The following is an 18,472-nucleotide window of genomic DNA, read 5'->3' on the forward strand; positions in this document are numbered from 1 at the left end:
TTCTCCAATACTCAAAACCAACGTCTCATTCTAAAAAATCAGGAGACTGTTACTCAAGATAATCCAGAGAAACAGTTGTGAACAGTTTCATTTAGGAAATATTTGCTTTCTACCAAACTACTAGCAAAGTCTTTTGGTTCATGAGTAGATGCACGCTTCCTTTTGAACAGTGATACAATACGCCGGTAGAGTTCTGTTAGATAAAATGAGTCATTGCTGTTGGCTTTACAAATGTATTTTCTATGCCACTTTGAGAACCAAAAGCTACTTGCAGTCTATGGCCGATATCTCCAAAAGGTTGAATAAGTAGGCTATTCAGATTGTTTGCTTGAGTAAAAGTACCAATAAATGATTGTTAAAATACTCCATTACCAGTAAAATTCCTATATTCTAAATTTAACTTCATTAAAAGTACAGTCAAAAGTATTATTAGCAACATGTACCAAAATTATTAAAAGTAACAGTACACATTCTGCGGAAAACTGGACTATTTAATATATTATTACATATATATGACTATATGATTTTTAAAGATTAATATCAAATATAGCGTTAAGGATTTTGAGTTTTATGGAATTTGTGTTTAGGTCCCTGATACATGAAATGTTTTCTGTGTTCTTTACCAATTCCTGATCTGACAGCAGAAAAACTTGCAGCCTTCAGATTTGTTTCAGGTTCCCGCAGTATCAATTGCCCTATCAAAATAAACCTTGGCTTTTCCCCATCTTGGATAATAAATCACTTCAGTCTAGAAGAAAGTTGTCTCTGTGTTCAACCACTGGGCCGAATCAATGAGCTGAGCATTCACGACAGAAAGGACTAAAAACCCTGGGCCTTAATTAAGTTAGCTGGATGCACAAACACACGCCCTGTTAGCCTTTTCCCTTCTTCTGTGCGTGGCTGAAGTCTTGAAATGAAATAAGATAATGGAAAAGAGGAACATTATTAGATTATTCCAAAAGGGTTACAAGAAAACCCCTGTTTTCTCGCAGCAGTTTATCGCAGTAACAGCAACTTCATCTGTTTATCATGAGTGCCATATTGCAGCCTGTAAATGTGCCAACGTTTGCTTATCTCCTTAAAGATAATGCTGTGCTCTTTAGAGAATTCTCAGCTATCGTGGGATTGGAAGGAATTGATCTTCCCGTCAGAATGTGAAAGGAAATCCATCGAATGCTGTCAAAAGCAATATTACAATAAAGGCATGCAGTGTGTATTTCCTGCAGATCTTGCATGACTCAAATAGAATTACCAGTCGTGTTTGGAGGAAAAGCAGCTGACTTGATGAAGCAGGTGTTTTAAAAGGCCTGTATTGGCATTTCTGGAGGATTGTTGACAGTGTTTGGGTTTCCGAGCAGCTTCTGTTAGTAGAGAGGAATTTGTTGTGGCTTCTTTGTATTTGTACAATTAAGATACAATGCATTTTGTTTTATTGAACAAACTAGAATAAAGCCTCTGTTTTTTAGTGCAGTTTTGTATATTCTGTTCTGTCTGCCAAAGATTTAAGATCTGTTTCTGGATTACAGTTTCTATTCTTTGTTATGTCACTGAGTATATTAACAGCCCTTAACATGTTTAGAATTAAATGATAAACGTATGTTAAATACATAAAACTAGTCATATGACAGTAATGAGAACATTCACTAAGGAGGGGCTTTGTCTTGGATTTCTGTCGTTTGTCACAAGTTGAGGTCATGATGTCATGATCTTATGCATTCCAGCTGTTTGTCAAATCCCCAATGAACTTTACACAACACTTTGATCCCCTAACTCCCTCTTACTGTAAGTTCATTTTCATTGCAGCAGTCCTTATTTCTCTTTAAAAACACAAAAATACATTGTAGCAAGTGTGCATTGTGATATTTCATACATTTCTCGGATGGAGGAATACATTATATACACATTAAAGGGTGCCTATTATGCTAATTTCCAGGTTTATATTTGTATTCTGAGGTTCATATTTGTGAACCTGTATAAGATCTTTATTTTTCTCATAGTGCCTGTGCTGCAGCACCTCTTTTCACCCTCTGTCTGAAACCAGAGCCCAGTATGCTCTGATTGGTTAGCTGGCCAGCTCTGTTGTGATAGGTCAACCTCTTAGAGATGTAACGCTCCTTAGCGCAAGGGTCAGGGGCGGACTGGCCATCGGGACGAATCCCGATGGGCCGGTACTGAAGTGGGCCGGTCGGACGATGTGGGCCGCTCGGATAAGTCACTAGCACCCCCCCCCCGTCGACAATTTCCTCGCGGTATGTCTTTGCGGCACCGAGGTGGGCCGCTTGGATAAGTCACTAGCACACCCCCCCGTTGATAATTTAATAATTTACCGAGGTGGACCGGCGGTACCGAAGTGGGCCGGTCGAGAGTCCCGGGCTGATTTGCAGTCCCAGTCCGCCCCTGGCAAGGGTTACATACTGATGTCACAATGTTAGGGAAATAAAAAAGGAGTCCAATGGAGAAGTTTCAGGCAGGGGGGGAGAGAAACAACCTCTGGAGGGAGGGAAACTTTGTCTCTATCTGTTCCAAAACTTGAAAGCAAAGCCCATCAATATGAATAACATATTATTAACTTTTTAGAGAATCTTTTTTTGTCTGACTATCAGCCCCCAGCCACTCGCGATTGAATGACAGGTCACTGACAACTTACAACATCTGTGCTGCTCTGTGACACAACATTGACACTGCAAGTATCACACATGACAGCGAGGTTACAGGTTTATGTTGACATTGCTTTGCTGATTTAATACAGAATTTCAAATTGTACAGCATAGCTGCAGGGTCTCTACCGACGACAGCATTCAGGTTTGTCTTATTTACATTTCTCCTTTGTCTCCAATCCCAGTTAGTCAATTTTCCAACAGAAGCCTCTGTCACTCTATTTCCTTAAGCCCAGATGGGTGTCACCTATCCTGACAAAATTGACAAGACAAGTGTCAACACTGGTAACAAAGTCTCAACTTCTTGTCATTCACACCTACAGTACAATGTAAAATAAAACACACTTTTCTCAGTCAGAAGTTGCCATAATAACACTTTAAAGAATGCTTTGTAGAAATGTCAACAAAGATGTTCAGAATATCAGTATGTGTTGTTTATATACATGTTGTAGAAATTATTGAAGTGCTCTAAATGTTTATAATGAAAAGGTTTTTACTACACTCCACTTTAAGTTCCAACTATAGTTCATTATTTACTGAAAAGTACTGAAGATGTTTGAGGCTGTTTTAATGAATAAATAATCATGATGACAATTGAGTGACATTGTAAATCTACATACTATGTTGGTGCTAACACGGAGAAATGCTTTTTCTGTGGAGCCAGCAGTGCTCCATCAGTTTGATATTTTCTTGACCATACAATTCACATTGTGTGGTACGTATGAGCCTAATCCATAGTGCAAGCTGCACATAAGTCTCAAAAACAAGCCCCGCCTATTTGCGTATATTATTATAAGCAATTCTGTAGATGGAACAAACTGAAGCAGACCAAGAATTTAATTGTACAGTCGATTTTGAATCCTTGTTTGGGATATAGTTTATATATAGTTTGCTACAGTAATGGTTGATGGACAAGAAAATTGTCCTAATAAAATCTTCTGTATAGGGCTGATGGTATATCATATTGCATGATATGGCATCTGCCTCCATTACAGCAGATAAACCCTGGATGCATCCCATTTCACACTGCCACCGAGGAGTTTCGGAGAATACTTATTATGTTGTCAGTGGTATCCTTTTAGAGAAGAGAGTGGCCGGGTTTAGTTGTTCCATCTATGTTCAAATCGGCTTTCTTTACTTACTGTCGTGGACAGGCCTGTTTGAGTGGATGCTTATTATGCTGTCAGTGTTTTCTTGAGAGTACGGCTCCACCGGGTTGAGTTGTTACATTTTTTCTTTAGATGTGCCCCCATTCTTAAAGCTATGGTGCCAGTGTTTACATAATTTGTAGCAGCATCCTTTCGAGCTTGGCGTTAATATAGTCCACAGTTATGCAGTATTTACAGCAGTTCTTTGCAACACTGACTATGAGCAGTGATTTAAGGACTTAGATACCACAACACTGCAATTCTTAATATTTCTTTGCCAGAGTGTATATCAGCAAGTATCTTTCTTTTTTATCTTTTCTTTTCAGTAATGAGTGGTCTACAGGTGCACACATGTCCAGCCCAAAAGATTACCATCAGGAGAAACGCACTGCAGTATCAAAAACGATGCAAATAAGAAAACACAAATGAGCCAAAACACATGCAATTGAAGTCTTCACAAACTTGCCAACACATCTCACTTAGAAAACATTCACCAACCTAACGAAACATGCGCTGCGTTAACTAAAAGCTCTGCTTAAATGAAGCGCTGCAAGAAACTCAAATCACAACGGAAACAGTGACACTAAAAAGTGATGAACACAACTGGGACCGGAGGGCTTGTTGATGTTCGGGGATTATAAAGTCGGCCAATTGTCACTGGAAACTAACCTAAGATGTACGTTTTAATGGCTTATTAAAACAATGTTATCACATGATTCCTTCTGATATTATTGCAGATCTGCTGTAAATTATCTAGTTAACATAGCTAAGTTAGTTATTTGAAATATACTGACAAAACACTTATAATAAGGCTAGCTGAGCCAACAGTGACAGTTATTTGAAAGGGCAGCGTGCTTCTCCTATAGGCAAGGCAAAGCAAGTTTATCTATATAGCACCTTTCAACACAAGGCAATTCAAAGAGCTTTACAAACAATGAAAGACATTAAGAGCATTAAGGAAAACAGAAACACATTATAAAATGGCATTTAAAAACAATCATTAAAAAGCAAAGATGATAAAATAAACATTGATATTTTTGGGATGGAAGTCGAATTAATTGAAGTACCACCGTACTAGTCTATATATCTTTTACAAGGACGATGGCTTCATAGGTTCTGCTTTGATCATAACAAGATATATGTTTATAATCTCCTTTCATGTCCCTGTAATAAACTCCAGAAATTGTGCCTGAATAATAATCAGATGATATAGTGTTTCAAAGTGATGAAAACCAGACATTCACAACTAATTTCTCTCTTCAATCCACCTAATTAAAATTGTTTCCCCATGGTGCACTGTTTTTGTTTTCACTGCATCTTTTTTGTTTGCAACGCCTGTCAGTAATGTCTTTGCTACGAGATATGTGTTACTGCCCCCATGCTGACAACTGTTTCTTAAAAGTTGGGGGAAGATGTGACTTGATAATTAAAGGCTTTCTTCAGGGACTGTGGTACTGTCTGTACATGTGTTCTAAAAATAACAGCTTAAAAACTACTCCAACTGTCTCCTTATAATAACATTAATTAAGACTTACTTGTGATTATGCTTACAATAGCTGAGGCACATTCAGTTAGTTGGCAGCCACGGAACCATGCATCATGGATATTCCACATTAAAACAAGGAGATGGATATTTGTGTTTACTTTCATTGCGCTTCACATATTGAGCAACAGCCAGATATTGTGTAATGGGACTGTTGGGAAAGCCTGACCACATCAAAGACCTGCTCCTGTTTGATGGAGGAAGTTCTCACTTAAAGTGGCAATAAACTTGTTTTTGCTGCAATTCATCATTATGAAACAAATGTTGATTGCATTGTGTAATTCCTGTGGAATGATGACATCGTCTGCGTATTGATGAATTATTTACAAGCCTCACTCACTATATTTGCAATTCTGTCAGCCAACAGTCATGATCTCCTTGGACATGAAGGCTCAATATCCGGCAAACCTTGGACAACAAAATGCAGTGTGCCCAGTGTTGGGAACTTATTTGAATATACTGTATGTAGCTAGCACTTTCTTACTGTTTCCCCTGATTGTCCGATTAAGTTGCTACATTTGTCATTAGTAGGCTCTAAAAGCTATAAGGCAAAACCATCAAATGTATGGTTGTCTTTGCAACATAGGCAACAACAACAACTCGGACATTTACTCTGTGAATAAAATAAATGCAGTGTACTGTATCTGAACTTAAAGTGGTAGAGCTCTGCAGTTATAAAAGAGGTAGCATTGAACAGAAGTGTGACAAAATATACGGAGCTATGTGCATTTACTCTAGGTATGAAGGAATTGAAAGACTTTAACATTTTTGCATTAACAATTTTCATGTAAATGACGGTGATGAAAGTCTTACACCTGAAGCCTAATTGTTTTGTGTTTTTGTACTCACAGGAAATGTGTTGAAGCTAACACCAAAAATAAAGGTGATCAAAATCACCAAATAATGCTTCAGTGAAAGAAGACAGATTAAGCTGTTTATTAGTAGCTAGTGGTAATAAATCCTGCATTTCAAAGTGCATTTTGGTCAACAAGAAAAACATAATTTTGGAAGATTCTTGTAGAAATTTTATTATGACATCTTTCAGCAATCTTAGATAAATCCGGTTTTAGAGGAAGGCTCTTTTCCAGGAATCATAGGCCTGTTGTTATTTCCTGGTCCGACAGTGACGCAAAACCACTGTAAGTGACACGTTGTGCTTCATTTAGAAAAAAACTTTTCTCATCTCATCCCTCCACCTAAGTCTTACATCAACGGTATTGCGGCAGTAATATTCCAAACAAAGTGCCGCGAGGGATAAACAAGAGAAAAACATTGTGGACGCGCAAAAACTCAGTCTTTCCAACAGTATGCATTTGACCTTTTATTTCCAAAGCAAACATTCAATAGTCCATATCCATATGCGTATGCGTATATTCTTTTATGCGTGCATGCATGCGTGCGGTCAACACAAATTGTCCTTCTCCAGCTCACTCCCCCTCCATCTATCACAAAGTGCGCAGGTAAAAGCAACCGGATATAACCGCAAACGTCACCACACAAATCCAATGACACGCCCACCACCTATAGTGACTCAAAAACATGTACCGTAACAAACACAGAAAAATACTTCATATGTGGCTTTTACAAACGGCTATAAACACAACAAGTTGATACATGTTCTCTGCTGGTGTGGAAAGTCAGTCTTAAAAAAGCTTGCCTGGAAATCACCAAGTGTAACAAAAGGAGGTATGACTGACTAGCCAGAGGGTTGCAACAGTTTTGGTTATTTAACATGAGAGATTTCTGTGTTCTTGTCTACGTTTTTCTCACTGAGTTGTTTGCTTGTATTGCATTCATGCAATGTAAGCAGAATGGGAAATTATTCTATTTTACTAACGCTGGATTTCATTTAGATGTTATATCAGCAATGGAGGCTTTGCATCCATGTTCCCAGCAATTTGTTGACAATACCATAGATATTTCATCAATAATTTCCATGATAAAGCTTTTAAAAGACTCCATTATATCTGATTTGAGGCTGGTGTGAATATTTAGCTGTTTGTAATTGAGATCCTATTAATATTTGTATACTTCTGAAGATTTAATAAATAATAGGTAAGTATGTGTTTTTATGAACTTTAACTGTGATATGCTTATTTATGCTTATTAAATGTCTTGGAGAAATACTCAAGATTGAACCAAGGTGTCAGAAGACAGAAGAATAGTAGGCTACATACTTCTTAATCCCACATTGGAAATGTCTGGTTTCACTTTATTAGTATACAGTACAAATACACACATGTAAACCGGAACTTTACACATTAGACTTGAAATACACACTTGCACAACTCTGCTGCTATCTTTCAACGCCCTGACGCAATAAGGGTGCCTTGCTCATAGACATCTTGACAGTCCCCAAGAAGTGAACTGGGAATCAAACCATGAACCATCCGTTGACCATCAGGATGAGCAAAATGAAATGAAACGCCACAATTATAAACCATTTCTAAGGCACAATGTGACCTAATGCTTTCTAGGAAAAAGACAGTCAGTAGCCTTTATTCATGGAGCCTCAACTCACAGACATGCTTCCAGCTGTCAGTCATCCTGTCCTGCAGGCTCCGCCCCCTACGGAACTACAGGAGGCTGTAGGACACGTGATTAAATCAGTATGGCGGAGCTGCTGGCTCAATGATTTCTACAGTACCGACCGCCCGACGGGTCCTAAAACCCTGCCCTGTGGATGCTCTTGGATACCGGGAGAAAACCAGCCATTTGCGCCAAAGGGTGCTCAATTCAGGTATTGTTTATTTTCTGTCTTTGCAAAACAACTAGCCTTTACAGTCGTGTCTTTAGCTTTAAGTCAAGAGAGAACCAGAAAGTGTGTTTATATTTTGAACGTCTCGCGCTTTCCCTCTTCGTAGTCTGACTGAGTTCTGTTATCCGGCTACACTTTACTTTTTTCTGTTTTTATCGTGATTTATAGTTAGCAGGATGAAAGTGAAAGTGTTGCACAATACCGCCATTGTCGTTTAGTATTAGTAATTTGCAGTGAACTTAAAATACGGTCGCCTTTCCGAGTTGTGCAACAGTGTTACTCCGCCACTTTAGTGGCTACATTAAAGTAGGACTTTTAATTGCACAGTTAAGCTAGCTTTATTGTTTAAAACTCGTCTGAAACAGGCTGTCATGTCGGAAAAGTGTTATTTTAATTATCAGCGGGACACTTATACTTTTTCAAACTCTTCACTTTCCAGTTGAGAGTTTTGCACAGCGGCATACCGTGTCATATTGTTTTCCTTCCAAGTGTGAGGTTAGTGTAAAGAGTTACCAGATGTAGTGGGGAGTTGTGTCACTTATTAGCCTACAGACGTGTGTTTACCAGCAAGGTACGTCACACGTTAACAGGAACTGTTAGCCTGGTAGTGCAATAAACGTTGTCTCATAGCAATATCACGTTAGCTCATCTTAAGAACATCCTCTAGTTACACACATTTCTTCAAATTTGCGAACACAACCAGTACTTTTTTTGAGTGTGTAATTGGGAGAAGGCAGTGTGTGTAGCCTATGATGGAGGTTTGTGCTGAGGTTGAACCGCCGCTGCCACAGCGTTGGGTGTAAACTGGTGTCTGCATGAAGTGTAAACACAGAGAGAGGCAGCAGCAGGACGAGGCTGGAGGTAGTTTCCAGTTCACAGCTTCAAATTCAGCAAGTTGAAGGAAACTTAATGTTAAATGCTTTAAACTTTCTGTGTTTTTTGCCTTTTTTTGTCCTATGCGTCATAGCTAAAGTCTCAACATACTTTCAGAGTTTTGAGACCTTTATTTTATGCATGAAAGCCCAACTAATACAGCCATGTACTGCTGTTCTTCATCCAGACAACCATATATAGGTCTATATTAATAATCTTGATTTACATTTGTCAAAACTGGACTTCATAAAGAAGCTTTTGATTTAGTTTGGAGTTGTGGACCTTTGTTATATTTTATTAGTTTTAAATAGCTTATGTGAAGCTATTATTGACCGAGGCCTGGTCTGATGTGGTCCAGATGAAAAGTAGTACATTTTCTGACTCATACATTTGTTTCAAAAGATCTTACGCGTCTCTGGGTTTATCGAGTCAAGTTTAAACAAGTCCACCTCTCTGATATTTGAATTTAGGGTTATATAAAATGATGTATTTCATTGATCCCAAATATGGAATTTATTGAACATGGTCTTGGGGGGGAAAGCCCTCCCCCTTTTTGTATTTCACCAAGATTTAACACATCTGTAGTTTTGTGTCACTGGAGTCTACTTCTTTTTTTTTTAGCCAGACCGTTATCTTGATGAAAAAATCACAGCAAATAAAGCATTTGTTAATATAATTAATTAGGTTTCACTATTCAGGCATTGAGTCTTAAATAATGTAGAGGCTTTAATTTGGATGTCTAATACCCTTTTACAACAGCAAGTGATGCAAAAACCTGCAAATTAAATCTTTTTCTCTCAGATTTCCTCCGAAGCGCTGCAAATTGGAAGCTAACTTTTGACTTTGTAGCAGGCCTGTGCCTCTGCCCTGCTAAGACTCCTTTAAGCCTTCACTAGTGGAAACTATTCCCTCAGCATTACAAGCTCTGGAGGACTGCTGTTTCACGCTGGTAAACTCCAGGCCCCACAGGAACAAGGTCACTGCAGCCTTTAAAAAAAAAAAAAGAATTGGCTCAGGGTGCTCCTCTTAAAAGGATGACTCTGCTGAGAGAGGAACCCTGATTGGAGCAGGAGTATAACAGGATTTTCTTTGTCCACATTGTGATATTTTATTTTTAGCTGAGCATCTCTTTTGTGATTACCACCTATATTTTTGTCATTTAACTGCTGGTGATATGACACGCTTTAGTGTTTGAGAAAGGAGGGATTTAGTGTGATAATTAGTGTGCAAGGGTTCCCTAGACAAAAACAATACCATTGGATTTTGAAATATAGTGGGACAAAACATCTGTACCAAACTAAACCTTTGGATACTTACAAGTTTTGTTCAGCAGGATATTCTCTACATACTTACACCACTTTTATAAAAAAAATTCAAGCACACATAGGTCCGATTGCCAGAGGTGTAGAAGTAATGTTAGGCTATAAACAAATGTCATCACGGTCACACCACCGCTACGTTAAAGGAGGACTAGTTTAGGACGTTTAATAGTTTCCTTTAGTTACGTGTTAGCAAACGCCATATTTATGACACATAGAAGCCTAAGACATTCACGACTGATGTATTTACCGGCGTATTTTATTTAGTAAAACAAAAGAATAAAACGAGAAAAGCTTCATTTTCAAGCTTAAAACGTTAAAATACGGTTGAAATTAATTTAATTTCCCGATTTTTGGACTCCACCACTCTATTTGATTATCTCTGGTTACTTCTGTCTTATTGTAGCTTTAAAAATGAATTAGGCATGATTGCCCCTTCTCTGCCTGTGGTTAAATAGATTGTAATGCAATTTAACCACAAGAAATGTTGCGTCTTGTTACCGGTGTGACTAAAACCTTTTCTTAGGAGTGTCCTACACAAAGACCAAGAGTTCAAAGTACTCTGTGTGATGTTTATTCTAGTAGTTGTCTTGCTATTACAATGTTGTCATTATTTGTGTTCTCTTTTCTGAATAGTGATCACACCTTTTATAGAATGTGTAACTAGTGAGTTTTGTGCTCCCATATATCCCATATCAGTAGCTATTGATGGTGAAGGGAAGAATACATTCGGTAGCAGTTAAATATTAGTGTAACAACATTTAGTCTACAAACAATCGCTTCCAGTTTAAGTGTGGGGACTAACAGTAACACGTGACATTTAAATAATATTGAATTATCACATTTGTAATAGTTTGAAAAACACAGATGTCACACGTTGAAAACCTCAATGGATTCATGAATCCAAGGTACATTGATTGATTGCGTTGTGTTAATGTTGTGTTAATGTATTTCAGTGTTTTTTTGCCGTTATGACTTCAGCAGAATCAGCACTGTATATATAAGAAACAGTCAAGTTTGAATTTTGCTTGTGTTAGCACATTTATCGAACTAGTGGTCTTTTGGGATTAAGAATTTGAGTATACAGATGCTTGCAATTTAAAACTGGTGTCACAGCTATAGAAAGATTTGGGGGCTTGAACATAAAGTATTGTAGAGTTAAATCTAATCGCACAATATTTTGTAATATTCTCTACCTAAACAAGAATAATACAGGGATATTTAAGAGCAGTTTTTAATTCTACTTGGCAAGAAAAGTAATTTCCCTTCTCTGCTTTACAGCGTGACAGTACATACTTTACACCACGCATAATGTCTCTCCCATTATAATTTTATTCTGTCACATCTTGTTTTACTTTTACTTCTTCATCCACCACAGTCTGAGATAATTTACACTCAGACCAGCTTTGTAATTAAAGTTGTTTCAGATCAACATTTAAAAAATATATTTCATAACAGATCCAGACCCATTTAGACGTTGACTTTGGGCTGTTACTCAAAGTAATAAGACTGAATAGCACGGCATAAATGGCAAGTCCTACCACGGTTAATGTGTCAGATTTAACATGCAGTAAGAAGATTTTATATTGTAATTAGTTGCCCATGGAATGCCTTTTGAAGAGCATATGGCCAGACATTTAAAGTGATACTCCAAAATGTACCTTTTGTTCTGGCATTTTCCTTTATTTGACAGTAAAGACAGATCAGGAAATGTGTTTGAAACAAAGGTCCCAGCTAGAATCCAACTGCTGATGTTGCGGTTTCACCACAACAATGGAATCAATTACAGTAGACTAAATTCAGACTGAGCTTCGTCGCTGTTTTCCATCATTGAGGAAACATTTGTTCAACTGCCTTTGCGTGTTTGGCATACAAAATATATTGTAACAAAAGGAAAGAATTAAAAGTGGTTTTCTTTCATCATGTACAGAGGAAAAGAGAGCGCTTCCGCTCATTTCTCCCGTGTTATTATCCAAAGTTAATGTAAACTTGAATAATGTACTTCATTTGAATGTAATAATTATGTTGGTTGTTGTTTGTGGAAGCCCCATTAACTGAGTTTTAAACATCACTTTAAATAGAAGATCCCCATAGGCCCCGCCCACTTGATCGGATTGGCGATCGGTATCGGCCGATACTGATTCCGGCGATCGGCCCCAAAATTGGCGATCGGAGCATCCCTAATTTCCGGTCTACTTCTTTGCATATGATATTTCTGATTAAGATACACTGTCTTTTGTAAAAGCATGATTATTAACAGGTAGCTTGATGTTATTACTATTTCTTACATTTTGAGAAATAATCAAACTGAGGGTAGGGTGTTAGCGATTAACATCCATTTTTAAACGATATATCGATTAAATTATTAATGATCAAATATCATCTATGCAAAATGAACAACTTGATACAATATGTTATCTTGAAAGGTCCCATATTATACTCTTTTTCAACAATATATTATTGGTTTGAAATACCCAACAGATCATGCATTGTAGCATCCCATCAACCCCTCTGTTTCAGCCCTGTTTCAAAAGTGCTGATTCTCTGTCTGTAGCTTTAAATGCAAATGAACTGCCACTCCCCTCACTCTACTGCAAGCTGTTTGGTTTGAAAAAACATAATGGTGCTCTAGGAGGAGATTCAGGTGATAAGGTGGGCGGGTGTTACCTTGGTTGGTTATTGGCTAATGGTTGCCCTACCCAAAAAAACATTGTGACATCACAAAGTGGCCAAAATCGGATCAACTAATTTTCAGACAGGTTTTAACCTGTTACGCACCGCCCCCCCGGTACCGGGCGGATAAACGCGTCATTTGCAGGAAACAACGTCTAAGGAATCTTAATATTTAATAAACTATGAATGTTTTATATCCATGTAACGGGAAGAAACTCAGCTAACTGATCTTTTACATTTTTTTTCCCAAAAAAAACCCACAATGCTAACACTCAGCCTCTGAATTAGCCACGAGCGAAAAAATTTAACCTAAAACGGCACCTAAACTCACTCATAACTCAGTGTGAGAAAAAGTTTTTAGAGAGTACTTGTCCATGGACAAGTGAGTTTGGCAATTTACTTGTCCGAATACATTTTTCACTTGTCCAGAATGGACAAAAATTGGGGCCACTGGAATCTTCTTCTTCGCCAACGTATTTGACATTTTCCCACGTTTTTTACGACACCGCTAACGTAAGTGAGCGGTAAGATTTTACTGCATCACACATACGTAGGGTTGGGTATAGTTTGGATTTTAACGATTCCGGTTCTGCTTTTCGATTCCGGTTATTTTCGGTTCTTTGAGAGGGTAAAAATAAGTCCCATGACAAACTGGGAGAAAAACATATTTATGAAAACATTAAGTCAAATCTGTATTCCTATTTAGAAATCACTTCATACTGTTTAATTTCTTACGGTTATTGAATACAATTATATAAAAATAATCTCTGCATTGTTTAGTTAGTTCTATGTGGTGCAGTTTGAGAATGTACAATTGGCCCAGTCTCCTCTGATGTTACACTGCAACCTGCCTGTGAGACAGAGTCCAACCACACATGTCCAACACATAGGCCTAATAATAATAATACATTATATTTATAGCCTATAGGCCTAGCGCTTTTATACAACTCAAAGACGCTTGCATGCTTACACATGTCCTGCAATACACATGCTGCAGCTGCCCAGCTGCTCACTGTTTGTAAAAGTAAATAAATACTATTCATTTCAATAATGTATTTTCTATACCCTGCTTCATAAACAATACTGACATCCCTGTGCTCCTCCGAGTCTAGGAGTCGGGGGATGTAAGGACAGCGCGAGGACACAGACAGGGAGGCTGCTGTACTTCATAAAGGAAATGGCGTCAATATTAACAACGTAGGAGCTAAAACGCTTAATAACCTTCATTACGTGTTAACCTGTTCCACTCTGAGCCTGTTTTTCAGGTCTCAGGCTCGAAAATGACATTCCCAGAACAAATGACCATATCTTCCCTTCTAAAAGGGTTAAATTAATAATCTTTTTTCTCAAAGTAATGATAAACCTGTGAGTTGGATGTAGAAGTGTCAGAATCAATATAAATGTTTTTTATTTTAAAGAAAATTCAGATTTTACATAGTAAAAAACTGTAAATTATAGTGTCCGTCCAAAAATTATTTTTTACAGATAGTGAAAACTACCCTTGGATGATGGGTTAGTAGACTAAAAGCTTTAGGAATCCAAAGTACAACATATAATAAGTACCCTGTATCAAGATTGATGCAAAACAAGTGAAATTTGACCTTTTTAGAGAGATTTAGCCAAAAACTGGGCCATCTGGGGTCATTTGGGTGGATTTGACCTATCTCTGGCCCCCCTTGCTCGATTTGGTTGGTTGACATACCCTTGTGACCGTTAGAGCCAATAGAATCGAAGGAGGAGACTCACATACACACACATTGTAAAGAAAAAATGTGGCCGCTTCGCGTGTGGAAAACGAAACCACACTGGAGGAATGTCTCCTTCTGGAGTTTGGAAACTAAAACGCAGTTGTATTGCTTATGGATTATCAGAAATAATTTCAAAGAAGGCACAGACACATAGGATGAACCTATGGATTAACTGCAGCATCGTTTTTTTATCGTTTTAATGCCATTGAAGACCACTTTTGACCAAGGTAAGCCATATTTACATGTTTAGCTTCTTAGCTCCACATGTGATGATGTACGCTTTCGTTGATAGCGTCGCGAATGTTTATCACTGAGTGTTGAGGTGGGCACCGGTAGATTCAGTGTCTCCAGGACACCAAAAAAGAGTGTTTGGTTGTGCATCTAGGATAAGTAATAAGGGAGTTATGAGTGAGTTTAAGTGCCTTTGTAGGTCCCGTTTTTTCGATCGAGGCTAATTCAGAGGCTGAGTGCTAGCATTGTGGGTTTTTTTTTGAAAAAAAAAATTAAAAAGATCAGTTAGCTGAGTTTCTTCCCGTTACATGGATATAACACATTCATAGTTTTATTCAATATTAAGATTCCTTAGACGTTGTTTCCTGCAAATGACGCGTTTATCCGCCCGGTACCGTGGGGAAGGTGTGAAACAGGTTAAAGGTGGGGTAGGTAAGTTTGAGAAACCGGCTCGAGATCGCTAGAATTTCAAAATACACAACCGGAGAAAATCTGCCACTTCCTTATAGAGCCCCTCCTCCAACACACACGAACGCGCACATGACCAATGAGGGCACGAGATACGTTTGTGCACAGATGGAAGGCTGACAGGCAGGTAGGCCATCCAGTTATTTTAGCCGGGCCGGCTAAAATGATTGGTCGTACTTTTTACAGTACTACGGCTTCCACAGATGACATTTTTTAATGGATTTTTTGTCAAAGCACTTAAGATATTCATTGCTATCGGGATGTTAAGAGCATTCCATGGAATATAACAAAAAGTGTATCTCGAGCCGGTTTCTCAAACTTACCTACCCCACGATAAACGATAAAAAAACGATGCTGCAGTTAATCCATAGGTTAATCCAATGTGTCTGTGTCCTCTTTGAAATGATTTCTTATAATCCATAAGCAATAAAACTGCTTTTTCGTTTCCAAATGTCAGAGCGAGAGATCGGTCCACTCCCCCCACCTATTCTCTTCACAACGTGTGTGTGTGGGGGCCTCCCCCTTCGATTCTATTGGCTCTAACGGTCAGAAAGAGGTGTCAACCATCCAAATCGACCAAGGGGGGCCAGAGATATGGAAAAAAAGCCATTTTCACCCAAATCATCTCAGAGGTGGAGTGGTTTTGGCTAAACCTCTCTAAAAAGGTCAAATGTCACTTGTTTTGCATCAATCTTGATACAGGGTACTTATTATATGTTGTACTTTGGATTCCTAAAGCTTTTAGTCTACTAACCCATCATCCAAGGGTAGTTTTCACTATAAGTAAAAAAGAAATTTTGGACGGACACTATAATTTACAGTTTTTTACTATGTAAAATCTGAATTTTCTTTAAAATAAAAAACATCTATATTGATTCTGACACTTCTCCATCCAACTCACAGATGTAACCTTGCTTTGATAAAAGAAATTCTTCATATAACCCTTTTAGAAGTTAAGTTGTAGTCATTTGTTTTGGGCATGTCATTTTCGAGCCTGAAACATGAAAAACAGGCTTGGTGCTTAACAGGTTAATATAAATGGGTTAGGACAAAAAGAGAGAGAATCTTTTTTCCTGGAACTTTCAGAATCTCTTAACCTGTTAAGCCCTGAGCCTGTTTTTCAGGTCTCAGGCTCGAAAATGACATTCCCAGAACAATTGACTATATCTTCACTTCTAAAAGGGGTACATTAATAATCTTTTTTCCCAAAGCAATGATAAACCTGTGAGTTGGTTTTAGAAAAGTCAGAATCAATATAGATTTTTTTTATTTTAAAGTCAATTCAGATTGAACATAGTGAAAAAAATGTAAATGATAGTGTCCGTCCAAAAGAAAAACATGACTTATAGTGAAAACCACCCTTGGATGATGGGATAGTAGACTAAAAGCTTTAGGAATCCAAACTATAACATATAATAAGATTGATGCAAAACAAGTGACATTTGACCTTTTTAGAGAGGTTTAGCAAAAAAAAACCACTTGTTTTAAAAGGGCTGAACGATTAATCGATTTTAAATTGAAATCGCGATTTTAAATGATGCAATTATCAAATCGCAAAGCCTGCGATTTTTTTTAACATTTTGTTTTTGTTTTTAAACATTAAAAAAAAAAAAAAAAAATGTAATTCTTTTTTTTTTTTTTTACTTCTTGTGTGTCATCCACACCAATCAGAAGTGCTGTGCTCCACATGTACCAGCCATTGTTAACCAATCAGAAGTGGCCCATGATAGAAGGTGATGGACAGATTAATCCAATCACCTGCCAAGTATTTTTGAAAGTGCGTGCCCTTTCCAAATGGCTTCCAATGGAGCTTTCCTAGATGGTTTGGTGAAACAAACCATCTGAGTCAGGTTAGTAATGCTCCATCACATGTTTTACATCTATTACAGGGTGAATCTTAAACTGTATACTTTTCAATAATCCAAACATCTTTAGAATATGATCACAACCAATAACAAATCATTTAAACTTGTTTATTCTTATCTTATGTTACCTAGTTAGTATTCTTTCTTTTTGTTTATGCATATTTTACTAATCACTCTCCTTTTAAAGTTTTTTTCATGAACACTAACCCAGACATTAGTTGTCTAACTTGAACCTAGCTAAGACACTTGTAGCCTGTCTCTGCTGACGCACAATAAGGGGAATGTCAACACAGACACCTGTCAACCCGCACTGTTCCTCAGCGCCGCTCCCCCTCCCGCTGAAATTATGAATGAAAAGCGTATAGTAATCATAGATAACACGGCAGGGTCCGTAACGGTTTGTTTTCATCTGATTTCAAATAAACAAAGTCTTGGTTTTTAGAATATTAAACTTGTTTTGCCAAATTCAGATGATAAATACAACTTTGAAGCTTGTAAAGGCATAATTACAAGCGGTAACTTAACGTCACAGCAGGCATAACAGCAGCCGGTGTTTCTTGTGAGTGTTTCCCCGGGAAACAAACACAATACACACAAATGCATCACAGATTATTTTGCGGTATTTGGCTGCCGAACGAAATCATGTACGCAGCTCGCGACGTAACTAGGCGTCTAGTGGACGGTATCAGTACTACAAGTAATCTTTAAATTAATTACGTTGTTTATAAATTAATCTGTTAATATGGGCCGCCATTTGCCCATCCTTGCTCTAGAATCTGTGGAATCTCAGCTTGCTAATCAATATCTTGTTTGTGCAGATCCAATATGTAATAAGGGTATTTATACCTAGAGTTCTGTGCTAAGTGTGTTAGCATTTTTTCGCTCAGGGCTCATTTAGACGCTTCTTGTGAGACTTGTGTTTTGTTTCGGTAAAAATGGTTCGTATCGTCAGTTAGCTGAGTTTCTTCCCGTTAAGTGGGTATGACACATTCATAGGTTTTTAAATGTTAAGAAGCCCTGAAACACAGTTTTCAAACCCCGCAGGGGGACTCCGGATTGAACAGGTTAACACAGAGGGGACAAAGTTGATTTTGCATAATAGGTGACCTTTAAGTTGCACCTTTTTTATTTTAATATGTTGAATTGCTTCATGTGAGTTGATATAAATATAACTGACCCCTATTCTAAT

At 37.8% G+C, this 18,472-nt stretch overlaps 1 protein-coding gene across 2 annotated transcripts in view; it reads left to right on the forward strand.

Annotated features, from left to right (window-relative positions):
* Positions 1-7,963: 7,963 nt before the first annotated feature.
* The window catches only part of LOC117485939 (histone deacetylase 4-like), a 164,002-nt gene continuing 153,493 nt past the window's right edge, over positions 7,964-18,472 (forward strand). For both annotated transcript variants that reach the window (XM_034134645.1, XM_034134647.1), the window contains exon 1: positions 7,964-8,088. The gene's annotated coding sequence lies outside the window, so the exon portion shown is untranslated. The remainder of the gene's footprint in view (positions 8,089-18,472) is intronic.

Source organism: Trematomus bernacchii, unplaced genomic scaffold (genome assembly GCF_902827165.1).
Source record: "Trematomus bernacchii unplaced genomic scaffold, fTreBer1.1, whole genome shotgun sequence".
In the NCBI taxonomy this organism is placed as follows: domain Eukaryota; kingdom Metazoa; phylum Chordata; class Actinopteri; order Perciformes; family Nototheniidae; genus Trematomus; species Trematomus bernacchii.